Source organism: Rhinolophus ferrumequinum, chromosome 22, assembly GCF_004115265.2.
Source record: "Rhinolophus ferrumequinum isolate MPI-CBG mRhiFer1 chromosome 22, mRhiFer1_v1.p, whole genome shotgun sequence".
Classification (NCBI taxonomy): domain Eukaryota; kingdom Metazoa; phylum Chordata; class Mammalia; order Chiroptera; family Rhinolophidae; genus Rhinolophus; species Rhinolophus ferrumequinum.
Genome location: NC_046305.1, coordinates 26,550,815 through 26,566,859, shown reverse-complemented (window position 1 = coordinate 26,566,859; position 16,045 = coordinate 26,550,815). Strand labels below are relative to the sequence as shown.

The following is a 16,045-nucleotide window of genomic DNA, read 5'->3' as shown; positions in this document are numbered from 1 at the left end:
ACGTGCTTGATACTGGCAATACCACTGTGACTAAGGAAGCTCTCTCAAGTTGCCTACAGTCTAGCAGTGGAGTTAGGGACATAGCACATTTTCCACATGGGCCGAGGAAGCAGCAAATGAAAGACATGGGCCTGAAATGTTGAAGGGGCCGGTTGCTGAAGGCGTGACATGCCAAGCTAACTTGAAACTTATCCTGAAGGCAGTGGCGGTACCATGAAAGGATTTTAAGCAGGAGACATGACCTCATTTTTCTGGCTGCATTGTTGGGAATAGACAGTGCTGCCTACAACAGTGAGGCTGTGGCAGCAGTCTGAGCTGGAATGATAATCCTGAGATAATGGCAGTAGGCTTGGAAAGAATGATAATAGATAACATTTACTGAACACTTAGTAGGTGCTGACTTGTCATCTATTATCCCATGAGGTGTTTAAGGCTTAGAGAAATTAATAACCTGTCCAAGCCAACTAAGAATCACAGTCAGTTCATGGTTAAAACCATTGTCTCTAGGACAAAAGCCCAAAAGAAGTACATGGATTTGAGAGAAATTAAGGCAGAAATGACAGACTTCATGAATGTAGGTATGAGGGAAAGGGAGTCAAGGATGCCTTGGACAACGGATGGATGGTGATGTCATTCATTGAGAAAGAATATGTGTAAAAGAACAGGTTTTTGGCAGTGGTGGTGACAGGAAAAAATGACGAGCTTAGTTTCGGATGTGTTGACTTTGTACATATGAGAAGATCCAAATGGAAATGGAGCTCAGGAGAGAACTGGGCTATAAATATTAAGTACCAGGTGGACGGGTGGCTCAGTTGGTTAGAGTGCGAGCTCTGGGCAACGGGGCTGCTGGTTCTATTCCAACATGGGCCAGCGAGCTGTGCCCTTCGCACCTAGAATGAAGTCAATGAGCAGCCACTGAGCTCCCGGGTGGCCAGATGGTTCAGTTGGTTGGAGTGCAGGCTCTCAACCACAGGTTGCCGGTTCAGACTCCCGCAAGGGATGGTGGGCTGTGCCCCCTGCAACTAACATTGGCAACTAGACCTGGAGCTGAGCTGCACCCTCCACAACTAAGACTGAAAGGACAACAACTTAACAAAAGTCCTGGAAGTACACACTGTTTCCCAATAAAGTCCTGTTCTCCTTCCCCAATAAAATCTTTTAAAACAAAAAATATTAAGTACCTCTTATGTATCTTGTACTTTGTAGGTACTGGGGATACAGTGAGGAAGATGATGAATGTGGTCCCTGCTCTTATGGCTTAGGAAAGCTAACTAGTTAACACATATTAGTGTAGTGAATGTTATGCTGGGAGAATCCTTGCTGCTATGAGAATTATGGAAGAGTGGCCTCATTTAGTAAAGGGTTTAGGAACAATCTCTTTGAAGAAATGAGGAGCTGAGGTCTAAAGGGAAGATAGGAGTTAGGAGAGGAGGGGAAGAGTGCCATAGATAAGAGGGAACATGTAAAGGCCTTTAGGTGAGGAAATAATGGCATCTGGGAAGACTACAAAGTTTAGTGTGGCTGAAAGCATGGAAAGAGACAGTTGAGTATAATAGAGGAAGTAGTTGGGATAAGAGTTTGAAAAGAATGGAGGAAGTCTGAAAGGTACTCTGGAGAATTGGAGAGAGAACAGACTAGGAACACTAGCAAGATGATTGCCTGAGACTATCCCATCTCTAAACCAGGGTTTGTCTACCTCAGCACTATTGATATTTGGGGTTGGAAAATTCTTTTTTAGGGGGAAGGGCATTCTGTACGTTTTAGGACGTTTAGCAGCGTCCATGACCTTTATACACTAGATGCCAGTAGCACAACCCCTCCTGCTCCCCACCAGTTATGAGAATCAACATGTCTGCACACACTGGCAAATGTCACTTACGGAGAAGCCCCTGGTTGAGAACCAACAGGCCCAGCCTGAGAGCTTCAGTACAAAAGTCACATGACTTGCAGATTCATGTCCTGGACCTGGACTCTCAATTCTACGTGGTTCTGTTTTCCTAATAGTTGAAGTGATGGTTCTAACCTAGAAGACAGTAAGAAGAAAATGAAGACACGTTACTTCACTTCTCCAAGCCTCAACTACCTTGTAGGATAAATATGTCAAGTCGGCACCTACTAAGTGTGTGGTAAATATTATCTATTGTCATCATTTCCAGGAGGGGGCAGATACGAAATGGGAAGCCTTAAAGAAGTGGAAAGAATGGTGTAGTAGGAGTGGACTGAGAACAGAAACGATAGGTCAATGTGTTCTGAGAGAAACTGGTTCCAATAAGACTCAAAGATTGTGCTAGATCATATTGTCTTCCAGGCCTTGGAGGGGATTGTGCTTTCTGCCCCGCTGGCAGCAGGCTTGTAAATGAAAAGTGAGTGGAAATGAAATAAGCTAATTCTGAGCAGAGGTTTAGGGACTGCTGTGGGTGGTCATGCTCCTCCCCTCCGCATGAGGCTAGTGCACCCCAGAATGGTGTGCACTAAAGTTGACTTGGCTCCAAAGTTGACTAGGACAGAGAGCAGAGCTGTGGCTGTCTTGCAGTGGGCAGAGAAACATTTTATTGGAAGCCCCTGAGATTTGGAGGGTTGTTACCACACCGCAACTTAGTCTAGGCTGACTGGTACAGAGGTAGAGTGATCCCAGATGAGGGCAAGTGCCAGGCATGGCATCGAGTGAGAAGTTCAAGTGTCATGGAGGTGAAGTTCTTAGATGTTGAGGTGGTCAGTAATGGTCCTGTAAACCCGAGTGTTGGATGAGCCGTTCACATCACGCGGTATCACCAAGGATGGAAAGACTGTTGGAACCCAAAGTCGGTGATGGCTGAGGGAAAGTATCTGGAAGGTCAGCAGATGACACAGTAAAGGAGTAAAGAGGAGTCTAGGTCTAAGTGTCAGAAGAGCAGACAGATGTGCGGAGGGCTGGTGTCGGTGCAGGAAGGAGAGGCCCATGTCCCATGCGGAAGATCAGGTGGGGTGAGGAGATGGCCACCAAGACTGTTGGGAGGAAAGCCAGGCATCCTTTAAGAAGAAGTGGAGAAAAAAAGCGTTTGTGGCTGCAGGCAGGGATGTTTACTGTGAAACAGTGTTATAGAGTAGTGTTCATACCGTGTGTGGGGTCAAGAGGTGTCTGCTCTGCATCCTTTTGCCAGAGAGGATGTACACACGTGTAGAATTTTCTGTGCAAACCCAAGAAACTTTTAGGCCCCCTGAAACCTTCTGTGGACCCTAGGTTAAGATCCCTGTTCTAGAGCAGTAGCTCTCAAACCTTAGCAAACATCCGAATCACCTGGAGGGCTCTGCCAGCAGATGGATAGGCCCGTTCCCAAAGGTTACATCCAGTAGGTCTGGGTGGAGCCTGAGCATCTGCATTGCTATCAGGTTCCCAGGTGATGCTGGCATTGCGAGCCTAGGAACCGCACTCAGAACCATTGCTGTAGTCTAGAACTACAACAGATAGTTTTGGGAGGGAGAGGAACAGTGGGAAATTGTTAAGCATAAGGTCCTGGAGATAAGGATAGATTCTTTTGTTCTGCTGGACTCCTAGGTTTCAGTTCGGCAAATACTCAGATGTTTCTCTCTCTCTTGCGCGCGCGCGCACACACACACACACACACACACACACACACACCCCATTTCAGGTGTAGAGAAAAGGGAAAGAGGAGTGAGCTCTCATTTCAGGTTTAGGGCAAGGTGTGCAAAAAAAATCTTTTAGGTTAACATGTCCTTACAACACCTTTACAAAGGGGAAATGATAAGCATTGCTTGACTGATTAACCAGCTTGCTTCCTCTCATTTTGGGGTTCTTTCCCCTTCATCAGTAACCTTTTAAAGAATCACTAGAAAGAAACTAATTTAAAAAAAATCACTAGTGGGAAGTAAGCCATGTATTCAAATCAAGCGGAAGGGATTTGAAACTTCAGTTTCACTAAATGAAAAACCTGAACTCAAAATCCTGCAGAGTACACTGCGCAAATCTGGTAGGTAATTTCGGGAATAATTGCATCTGCTTTCTTCTCTCTCTCTCTCCCTCTCCCTCTCCCTCCCCCCCACCCCCTCTCACCTCTCCTCTTTCTCCTCTCCCCTCTCTCAATGGAATGATGGACAAACGAGGTAAACACCTCCTATTTCCTCTTCCCCTTGCTGCCATCAGAGCCTGGGGTTGCAGCTTCCTCAAATACGAATGACCAATCATCTCTCTGGCCTCTAACCAGCAGATGTAACCTTTATCTTCCACCAGAGGGCACCAGTAACCTATAAAACTTGAGAGGAAGGTCCTTTTGCCCTTAAAACAACGTAGTTGAATCTGCCTGAAGATAACCCCCTAGGTTAAGTCTTTATTTAAATATTCTCGCTTCTGGTGCTTGGAGGAATAATTTGTCAGATTCCTCTAAAATCCAGGAGGGAAATCTGGAGTAAGAAGGTTAGCATAAATGGCTCCAACTCCACACCCGCCAGCAAGACAATTACATTTCTGTTTTTGATTTTGTCCATTTCTAGCATCCATTCTCCGTCTCTTTAGACTATCTGTAACCTAGTTACAAATTATTCTCTTGATAATAAGCTATTACAGTTCTTTTCTTCTTGGTTTATTCAAATAAACTGAACTGCTGGTTTTTCCTTTCATGTACAGCCTCCCCCTTTTTGCCCCCAATCATGGCCAGCCTTCTTTCCAGCAGAGATGGGCATGGGGTGTGGGGAGCATCTTTTTCTGAGCCCCTGCCTTACTGCTGAGCCTCAGAAGCTGTTTGCCTGAATACCTTTGTGGTGAGAGTCTACTGATCGACCCGTATCCATCACAGAGGCTGTGTTCCTGGGGCAAGCTCTTTCTCCATCTGAGGAAGGGGGACAAGTAGGAAAAGTTGAGGCCACCAGCCATACAGCCTCCCTGAAAACATCACAAACTTCAGGGGAGCAATGATATCCAGTTTGTATCTGTTTTATACACACTATTTATTTTTCACCTGTCTTCGTTTTTTAATCTGTTAGGGGAAGAAATACAGACTCAGGTCAGCTTTCAACAGTGTGCCTAGGAATGCTGGCCCAGACAAGAAAAGCCTGAAGGGAAATCAAAAGTACGTGTCATGCATCTTATTAGGAACAGAGCCATAGAATGGGATGGACAGGACTCCAGAAATCTAGTACAACCCCTCATTGTTCTGAGAGGAGAAATGACATGGTCAGGGTCACATGGTTGGTTAATAGAAGAACCAGAATTCAGATCTGTGGGCAGACACACTCGTTCTTGTCTCACCATTCCATTTTCTAAATCAGTCATTATTTGTAACATTCACTGTGTGTTTAGTATGTGTCAAGTATCAGTTTTATCTTACGTTAATCTTCACAGAAACCGTATGAAAGAAGTGTAGTGTTACATGAATATGTTATCCCCATTTTACAGATGCATAGAGAAGTAAAATAAAAGATATAGGAAAAAATTAGCCAGTGTTCTATTTTAGTGTTTCTCCATGAGGTTTTTTTTGTTTTTAATGGGACTATCCTTTGCATAGTAGGATGCTTAGCATCTCTGGCCCCCCAAGCACTAACTGGCCCAGTCATTATGATAAAACCCAAAATTTCCAACCCTCCCTTCCCCCAAATAGAGTAGAAGTGGTCTTCCTGCTGGTTGGAACCACTGATTTAAATGCATGGCACAGGAAAAGGAGTATTAAACACAATTGATTTGCTGGTTTGGTTATTTTTATATTAATGAAGGTCATAAGATGGAGTCAAGAGCAGGCCAAGAGGAGGAAATCCCTGGGGGTGGACATAGCTCTGGAAGGGAGGAGGCTGAATTAGAAAGGAAGGGAGTAATATTGGACCCAGGAGGATCTTTGTGTATGGCTGCTGCTAAAACCTGGAGCGTGGGCAAGGTCTACCCTCACAAACCCGTACCTTTAGAGACCAGTCGAGTCTCACAGACAAGGACAGGGGATGATAGGCCATACCCACCCAAAAGGGCCACCACCACCCACCTCAGCCTGGTGTTTTCAGGTGGGAATGTGGAGTCACTGTTGACAGCCTTTCTAATATTTCAAGAGACTCTACCAGGCCAGGTTATTTTTTTTTAATGATTTTATTGGGGAAGGGGAACAGGACTTTATTGGGGAACAGTGTGTACTTCTGGGACTTTTCCAAGTCAAGTTGTTGTCCTTTCAGTCTTAGTTGTGGAGGGCGCAGCTCAGCTGCTGTTGTTAGTTGCAGGAGGTGCAGCCCACCATCCATTGCTGAAATCTGAACCAGGAGTCTGAACTGGCAGTCTGGTGGTTGAGAGCCTGCGCTCCAACAAACTGAACCATCTGGCCACCCAGGAGCTACGCGGCAGCTCATTGACTTCCTTCTAGTTGCAGAGGGCGCTCGCTGGCCCATGTGGGAATCGAACCAGCAGCCCCCCAGAGCTCACGCTCTAACCAACGGAGCCACCCATCTGGCCCCAGGCCAGGTTTTTATAGCAAATCTCTCTATTGTAAATATTGGATTTAAAAGATGGTTTTAAGCTTTAGGCCAAGAAAGAAAGCCTGCAGGTGATTTGGGTAGTCTGTGACCTGTGGGTCAGGTCCTCTCTGAGGAGCCAGTCCCATCTAAGGTGTGTGCCCACCGTGCTGATTGACATAAGGGATACAGATTTCAGTACACACAGAAGGAATTTACCCATCTGAGTTGGCAGCCAGTGGGGCAGGCTGGGCAGAGGAGTGGTGAGCTTTTCTTGGGGCACGGCTCCACTGAGGCCAGGGGGCCACAGGAGCACCTGTCCCTTCTGGATCTGAGATCTGCAATTCTGGGGCTGTGATTCCGTGAAGGCAGAGCTGCGAACACGAAAACTCTTAGAGGCAAGCCAATGCCTACAGTGCTCCCAGATCAGGCCCCTGGCAGTGGCTTCTTTGCTCGGTCCTTTCATTTCCCCTGATGTGTAGGAACGGGGAAAAGAAGTCTCTGCTCCCTGGAGGCCCTTGTCCTTGGCCTTGGCTCATGGTATTGGCAGTTTTCAAACTCAAGCTACTTTTATTTTCTCTAAGCCAGTGAGTCCCTGAGACCAACTGCAGAGCTAAACAACCAGTTTTCCAACCCAGCTGTTCAGCTACTCTGAGGTAAGTTTAAATGAACTTTCGTTTAAAACCCCTTGGGAGCTATCTCCTTCCCCCTGCTCTTTTCCCCCTGTGAATCCAGCACAAAGCAGTTACTCAGGAAAGCAGTATTAAATACATGGAACACTGGTGCCTGCAGATCCTCTATGGGGCTCAATCCCTCTTCCACTTTGGGACCCTGATGGGATGTCCAACTGTTTAGAATGAAACTGCAGACAACAGTATGTGTGCTCTCCTGTTCTCTGGGGAGGGGCTTGCCGGGGCCTCTTGCTCTCTGGGCAGGCAGTACTGTGCTTTAAAAGCAGTGCCTTTGTTGGTTTCTAACTTGTAGCAGAGGGATAGTCAGATGGGAGGAGGTAGCCGGGCTTTGCCAGCCTGACTCCTGATGTGGAGGAGCTGTAAAAGCAGGCCGCCATGTTCAGATCTACATGCTAGGATGTCTCTCTTCAGTTCTCCAGACCTAGTCAGTCTTGGACTTCTGAAGTCTGTAACCACTCTCCTTCCTGGCTGCCCACATCTTTGTACCCCGGGTACTGGGGCAGCTCGCAGAAGAGGGGTGGTCCTAAGCCCTGCTGCCTGTCATTCCTAGCCTGCATGCCCGGGCAGGCCAGGGTTTCTTGGGCTTCAGAAACTTCTGTGCTCTAGACGGGAGGATGGTATAGGTAAAGGCTGTCGCCGAGCATGCAGCATGATACACAGAATGAATTCTGAGGCCCGGGGAGGTGATTGTCTGGCTCTACTCCATCTCAACCCCCAGCATCGCCAGGAGTCAGTCCATAGTCATCATTTTCTTCCTTCTCTATTCAGCCTCGTACCTGGATGCCCTCCCTGTCCAGGTCAGCTTCCCATCCTCCACCACGGCAGAACTCTGCTGGGCAAGGGGATCTAGGTATCAGCCTTTAACCAATGTGCCTATAACACACATTTTCAGAATTGTGAACAGGATTAGTGTTTTCAGATTTTTGGCTATCACAGATGAATAAAATAAGAAATAACAAAACCCAACAACAACAAAAACCATATGTAATTTTTTTAAGATGGGGACATCCATAGGGTTGTCAGCTTTTATTTAATCAAACAAGCATGTTAAAAGAATAGCAAATACTGCTACCATACATCACCACAATCCTTTCCTAAAGGAAATGACATTTAATGCCACAAATGCATGAAGGACATAATCTCCAATAAAGGACAGTCCTTTGAAATCATAAAGCCACAAATGCATGAAGGACATAATCTCCAATAAAGGACAGTCCTTTGAAATCATAAAGCTCTGTGAAGAAACTTAACTCATTTTTTAAATTGCATCCCAGATGTAACATCCTTGTCATGGATGTCCTCAGCCCCCAGATGAGACTGGCACTTGGGGACCCCTGCACTGGGTAACTTTGCCCTTTCTACTTTCTGTGTCCATCTCTGTCTTTTCTGCTTTGAACCTGGCCCATGAAAAGTGGATAATCATATGTGAGGAAAAGTTGTGAAAGACTTTGGAAAGGGCAAAAGGAAATATTATTACTGGGTGTTCTGTCTAGTTTCCCTTGGATTAATTTTCCTTTCATTTTCCTTGAGCTGTTTTTACAAATCTGTAAATTGTGCAAAGCTGATAAAAATGCAAATGATTTTGCCCATAGACATGCTAATTATATCCAGTGGCGATGCAACTGGCTATTGTGCAGTGGATATTGATCAGCCTTGCATCTAATAGTAAATTACTTGCAGCTTTCTTGGTGGCTTCTGTATGTGTCTGCTCTTGGGATTCTCCTTTGAACGATTGTAACATCCTACTAGTTCCCTCATTAATTGATGAGTTAAATCACTGACATGTGTTAACTTTATATTTGTACAACGGTCTTAATCTTACATTTAAAAAAATCCTTTCACACCCAGCAAAGCTATCATTTAGAATCAAAGGACAGATAAAGAGCTTCCCAGACAAGAAAAAGCTAAAGGAGTTCATCACCACCAAACCAGTATTATAAGGAATCTTGGACTTCTTTAAAACAAAAAAAATTATATATATATATATGAATAATAAAATGGCAATGACTATATACCTATCAATAATTATTATATTTTCAATGTAAATGGATTAAATGCTCCAATCAAAAGGTGGGGGGCTGAATGGATAAGATAACAAGACCCTTACAAATACTTCCCACAAGAGACTCATTTCAGATCACAAGACACATACTGACTGAAAGTAAAGGGATGGAAAAAGATATTTCATGAAAATGGAAACAAACTAAAACTGAAGTAGCAATACTTATACCAGACAAAATAGACTTTAAGTCAAAGACTGTAACAAGAGACAAAGAAGGACCCAGGAATCCCACTTCTGGGTATTTATCTGAACAAACCCAAACACTACTTCGAGGGGTTGTGCTCATCCACATGTTCACTTCAGCACTGTTTACAAAGCCAAGATACGAAGGCAACCTGGGTGTCTCTGAATGGATGAATGGATAAAGAAGAGATGGTACGTATATACCACAGAATATTACCCAGCAGTAAAAAAGAATCAAATCTTGCCACCTGTGACAAAATGAATGGACCTAGAGGGTACTGTGCTGAGTGCAGTAAGTCAATGAAATGTCATATGATTTTTACTTATTAGTGAAATCTGGAAAACAAAATAAATGAAACAGAAACAAACTCATAGATACAGAGAATATTTTGATAGTTGCCAGATGGGAGGGATGGGTGAAAAAGGGGAAGGGATTAAGAAGTACAAATTGGTTGTTACACAGTCGTCATGGGGATGTAGGGTATAGCATAAGGAATATAGTCAATAATATTGTAATAACTATGTGTGGTGTCAGATGGGTACTAGATCTATTGGGGTAGATGGGAGAGCATTGGGGGCAGAGTGAAAAAGGGGAGGGGATTAAGAAATACAAATTGGTAGTTATAAAATAGTCATGGGGATGTAAAGTAAAGCATAGGGAATATAATCAACAATATGGTAATAACTAGTGCCAGGTGGATACTAGTCGGGGATCACTTGGTAAATTATATAAATGTGTAACCACTGTGCTGTACACCTGAAATTAATATAAAATAATATTGACTGTCAACTATAATTGAAAATTTTAAAGGGGGAAAAGATAAAGGGGAATGAGAGGTTCGATGTCCCAGGTATAAAACAAGTAAGACTTGGAGATGTAATGTATAGCATAGGAAATATACTCAACAATATTGTGATAGCATGTCACACTGATAGGTACAGTATCAGATGGTTGTTGGACTTATTATGGTTGATAACCTCTTTAGCATAGGAATACAATCAATAATGTGGTAATAACTATGTATAGTGCCAGGTGGGTATTGTTGAGTAATATGATGCATACCCGAAACATAATATAGTATGTTAGCTATATTTTAATAAAAAACTAAAAATAAATAAATAAAATACATGGCTTTAAAAAAATCCTTTCACAATAACTACCTCTGAGCATTGCTGTGCAGGTGGAATGAGGTCACAGGTAAGCTGGTTGTAGGGCCTCCCACGGCTGGGACAATCCTTGCTTTTTCCTGGTTTCTGAGCTCCAGAGTACCCTGTGTTTTCACAAACAAAATCTTTTTTTTTTTAATTAAACTTTTTTTTTTTATTTGGGGATTATTGGGGAACAGTGTGTTTTCCAAGACCTATCAGCTCCATGTCACGTGGTTGTTTTTTTCAATCTAGTTGTGGAGGGCGCAGCTCACTGTCCCATGTGGGAATCGAACCGGTGACCCTGGTGTTATGAGCACAGTGCTCTAACCATTGAGCAAACCGGCTGCCCCCAAATCTTTTTTTTTTTTTTAGTCTTTCTTTCTTTCTTTCTTTCTTTCTTTCTTTCTTTCTTTCTTTCTTTCTTTCTTTCTTTCTTTCTTTCTTTCTTTCTTTCTTTCTCTCTTCCTTTCTATTATTAGTTTTAGGTGTACAAAACAACATGATTAGACATTTATACCCCTCACAAATTGATCACCCCACCAAGTCTGCTACCCCTCTGACATCGTACATAGTTTTTACAGTACCATTGACTATATTCCCTATGCTGTACATCCCGTGACTATATATATATATTATATATATATAATTATAGTTGACATTCAATGTTATTTTGTATTAATTTCAGGTGTACAGTGCATTACGTAAACATTGATATAATCTATGAAGTGACCCCCCGATGAGTCCAGTACCATCTGACACCCTACATGATCTTTACAACATTATTGACTATATTCCCTGTACTGTATTTCACATCCCCATGATTATTTTGTGACGACCAATTTGTACTTTCTAATCCCTTCTCCTTTCTCACCCATTCCCCAACCCCTTCCCATGTAGCAACCATCAGTTTATTCTCTGTATCTATGGGTCTGTTTCTGTTTTTAAACAAAATCTTTTGATTAAACTTTTCACATTACAGTATTAGTGACTTCGACTTTCCAAGCATTTCCACATTTCAAAAGAGGACCCTTAGAAAAAATGCTTATCCAGAGGAATGACTACAGTGGTGGAAATACAGAGGGATGCAGTATACAGGTGCTGTAGATACGTGGGACCGTGTGCCTCTAAAACAACCTGCCCTGCTGTATTCAGCTGCAAGGGATAGTTTGATTCTACTCCCCCACCCTCTCCCCAATGCAGGAAGCACCATCCTTACCATGCTAAGGAGAATAGGTTCTACCTTGTACTAGGATCTTAAAATATATACTTACGAAATCCTCTCCCCAGATCTGTGAGCTGGATATGTTTATCCATGTTATTGATGAGGAACTAGGAGAAGTTAAATGACTTGCCCAAGGTTACACAGCTAGGAAGTTGTGCCAGGATTCAAATCCAGAGTCTGAATCCAGAGCTGTGGATTTGAGCCATGAAATAGCCCCTGGTCAAGACTCTTCTCCCTCTCTCAAACCCATCACCACTGCTGAAATGCACTGCCAAGTGTTACACCTCTGTAAAGACATTGCTCCCACTAAAATGGAAATGACCCGGAAGGCATAACGCACTTGCAATGAAAATAATGTCAGAAACAAATTGATCTGAATCAGAGAACAGATTTTGACTCAAGGGTTGGGGCACAGCCAAGAGAGGAGCAGCGGAAAGTGAGAAGGGAGTTCCCTGTAGCAGGGGCCTCTGTGCTCAGTGGACTGAGGGGTGAGGGGGAGATTTGATAGGAGCAGGAAGAAGCTAGGGAGGTTAGACAAGTAAATCGAGTCATCTGGGGAAGAGCAGTGAGCACTTATAGCCTCTGCCGTTGGACCCTGAATAACCGAGGAAGGTACAGGTCACAGGAAGAGGAATTTGCAGGTCTCAGGAGTTGTACATGGAGTAAGAGGCTTTCTAAAGGTCAACCAGCCAAAGCCACGCCCTCCTCTGCACTGTCCTGGGCCCGGCCAGGCATAATAGGGCATGTGGACGCTGGGATGGCCTGGAGGATAGAGGACAATGAGCCAGGCCAACGCAGCGTATCTGCCAAGCAGGAATACTGGAGGCCCAGGCACACGGAAGTCAGGTAGGTGGGTGTCTCGGTGATGGATGGGAATTTCCTGACCTAACCCTCTGTTGAGTCCAGCTGGACAGACCCAGTGGCTCCAGGGCCCCTTGTCATCCTCTGAGCGCTTTGTGATTAATGCACAAGTCACTTATTCGCACCGCCTGTCCCTGCTCTGTGCCCTCCTAGCTCCCGTGGACCCTTCTGCACTTAGGTAATTTACTCAGAAATTACTGTCCCTAGAATTTCTCAGCGTGCTCGGCGTACAGGTAGTGACCAGAGTCTGCGTGTGATTCCGCTGCGGAATTCTAACCTAGGACAGGTGAGTCACAGCACAAGGGAGAGACTTAAATACCTGCAATGAAGAAAGCAGGGCCCAGCTGAGGCCAGAATCTGTCCTGCAGGAATCAGTCCTTCTTTCCTACACACTTTGGGGCTCAGTAGGAAAACAGTTCCACCTGGTCGTCATTCACGGGGGCTGCCTGTGGTCCCAGCAGAGTTTCACACAGAATGGTGGCCTAACCCTGGTTTGTCTGGGAACCAGAGAATTGCATTTGGAGGAGGGGGGAGACCTCTCCCATCCTCCACACCTGCCAGCCAGATGCTGCCCAGCCAATACAGAAAACGAGTGGTCCAAATAAACACTCTCACTTTTTTTCAAAAAATATTTTCCTTACCTTGGCCTGGGATCCCAAAACAAAGACTGCGTATAAACTAGATTTAATGCTGATTTGGCTTCATGGCTTTATAACTAATCAGAGCAGGAAAGACAGAATCACATGCTGTTAACATTCATTCTTTCAACGAATATTTAGTGAGTACCAGGCAGGAGAGAGGGGTTGTTTGTGTTAACTCATTGGGAAGAGCATCATCTTACTAATGCTTTGTGCTGTTCATTCTTTCATGCTGTCGCAGAATTATTTAATTATCCCCACCCCACACTATCCCCTACTTGCCTCCCTACCTTCCTCGACAGGACAGGTGAAAATGTTTTTGCTCAATTGAGGAAGATTGTAAGGTAAAGGATGGGGGACAAATGCTCTATGTGCAAAACAAAGTCAGGGTTCTGAGTTCTTGAGAGTTCTCGTGATGGTTGGAGGAATGTGAATTCCTGCAACAGGCCAAATGAGGCTTCAAATAGTAACAACTCTTTTGGTGGCAAAGGTATATTTGACTTAAGACTTCCTAGCAGGAAGCCAGCTGCTGTGAGGATGAGAAGTCCACATTCAGAGGGCTAGAGATACTCTCTCTTAAAGAGCAGGGGCCAGAGCTCAGCCCTGCCCTCTGCAGAGCCAGCAGGTGTCCCTTTGCTGGTACAAAAGGACAAGGGCTTCTGAGGATGTCGCACGCACGTGCATACTCCCTTATTCCCCAACTGTCCCCACTCTCTCCCTTCTCTTAGCCCCTCCCCCATCGATAGTCCAATCCTTGGAGGAAAACGCACAAAGGGATGCTCCCAGATTGCAGGACCAAATGTGGCCCATCCGGCTGAATGGGGAACTCACACCTCTGCTTTGGTAGGAAGCCCTTGCCAGCCCATCCACAAGGACGTGGTCCTAGCAGAGATAATGGCCTCAGTTTACGTAGCACTGTCTTCTAATCAGATATTTACAGATTATTAGCACTGTCTTCTGATCAGATATTACTCATTAACAACAACCCTGTTGAGTTAGGTGCTATTATGACCCAATTTGACAGATGAATAAACTGAGGTCCAGAGAAGTTAAATGACTTGCTGCGGGTCACACAGCTTTCAAATGGTGGTATGAGGATTTGAATCTGGGCTATTTGCCTCCAAAGTCCACATACTTGACAATGTCTTTTCTGCCATCCTAGATAAGCATTCTCTTATGTTAGATTTTTGATTGCAAGCAACAGAAACCCAACCCAAGGACACTACAGCTAGAGGAAGCAGCAGTTGCAAAGGCTTGGCAGCCCAAAAGGGAAGGTGTGTGGTCTGTGAGGATTATAAATTACTGGGGACAGAGATGGAGGGCAGTCACAGGAGGGATCTTTAACTGGGCAAGGTGCGTGGAGGCAGGGGCTCACTGCAGGGACCCCGAGCTAAGGACGCCAGTTGTCTTGTTCCTGAGGCTGGGGTGAGGAGACACAGGGAACCAAGCATGGCGCTCTCTTCGCCTGCGTTCCTCATACAGTCTTCTACTCCAACACTCCTCTTTTTCCTCACCTATACTTTGTTGTTTTCCAAATCTTTTCTGCTTCCGACGCCCCTGGAGAATGAGTGCTCCATGGAGGGAACTTTGATCTGTCTCAGCAATCTGGGAGGGGCAGTCTCTGGTACAGATTAAGTATGTAACTTGATACCTATTTCCATGTAAGCCTGGTTGTTTCAAGTCAAGATTCAGTAGGCGGGGGTGCTGTGCCAGGCACTGGGAGCTGGCAGGGGCCACAGGAGTGGATCAGTGGATCGAAGCCTCCTTTATTCAGGGTGTGTGGTCTCTGATTTATCTTTTTTCCATTTGCCTCTCCCCACTCCCACCTCTGCCAGTTTTGAAGTTTGAGTTCTCCCTGAATCCACACAGTGAACTGGCTCAGAGATCCCCTGTCCCCCACACTCACCTACCTATCACATTGGGTGTGGCTGGGGGCGAGGGGGAACCGGGCAGCCTGGTGACCTGGCCGAGCACCTATCAGACCTGGTGTGTGGCTTCCTCCTCCTGCTCCTGCTGTGGACTTGAGCAAGCCATTGGACCTTCCTATGCTTCTGCATCATCCTTGATGTGTCAGGCAAGTGACTTGTGACTGCTCTTCCCAACCTTGTGCGCAGGGAGCCGCTAAAGGACAAAAGGAACAGACGAAACCCAGGAAGCAGAGGCCCCAGTCATCTGGCTCTGGAAATGCCCAGTTCAGAGGGCTTCTGTCCCTCCTAGCAAAGTGTCCAGCTACAAGGAACACCCAACTGTTTACCTCAGAATCCCTTTGGCTCCTGTGGTTGGGGCCCGGGATGAAGGGAAGAGAGGAGACACTGGAGCTGCTGCAGTGGCAGAGTGAATGGAGCAGGTGAGGTGAAGGGCTGTGGGTTGACACACTTGGGAGACATGGGCAAGGCTGCTCTGAATGAAGCCTCTTCTTTCCCTCCCTCCAGCCAACTGCAGTGCTGGTGTGAGGAGAGGACATGAACCAAGCATGGAGAGAGGGGTGGATGGACAGGGGACAAGTCCATTCTGGAAGCAGGAGCAGAGGGGAGGAGGTGCTGCAAGGGAGTAGGACAACCAGTCGCATATCCCTGGGGCTTGTGTCCTATGAAAGACAACAAGGTCCGTACTCCTCCTCTGCGAATGCTTAGGAGCCCCTGAGAATCAGGGGAGAAGGGATCTTGGAGACCTCAAGGACGACTGCTTTGCTCCACAGGTGAGGGAGGAGAGACCAGGAGAGGGGAAGGGACGAGCTCAAGTTCTCAGAACTTGTAAGTTGAGGAGCTAATAACTGGATCTACTTGCTGAGGGTTTTAGACATTTTTCATCATCTCCC

The 16,045-nt window shown here is 45.4% G+C and overlaps 1 protein-coding gene across 1 annotated transcript in view; it reads right to left on the bottom strand.

Annotated features, from left to right (window-relative positions):
- Positions 1-1,912: 1,912 nt before the first annotated feature.
- Positions 1,913-16,045, bottom strand: part of LRRN2 (leucine rich repeat neuronal 2) — a 125,650-nt gene continuing 111,517 nt past the window's right edge. The window contains exon 2 of the transcript XR_004421483.1: positions 1,913-2,023. The gene's annotated coding sequence lies outside the window, so the exon portion shown is untranslated. The remainder of the gene's footprint in view (positions 2,024-16,045) is intronic.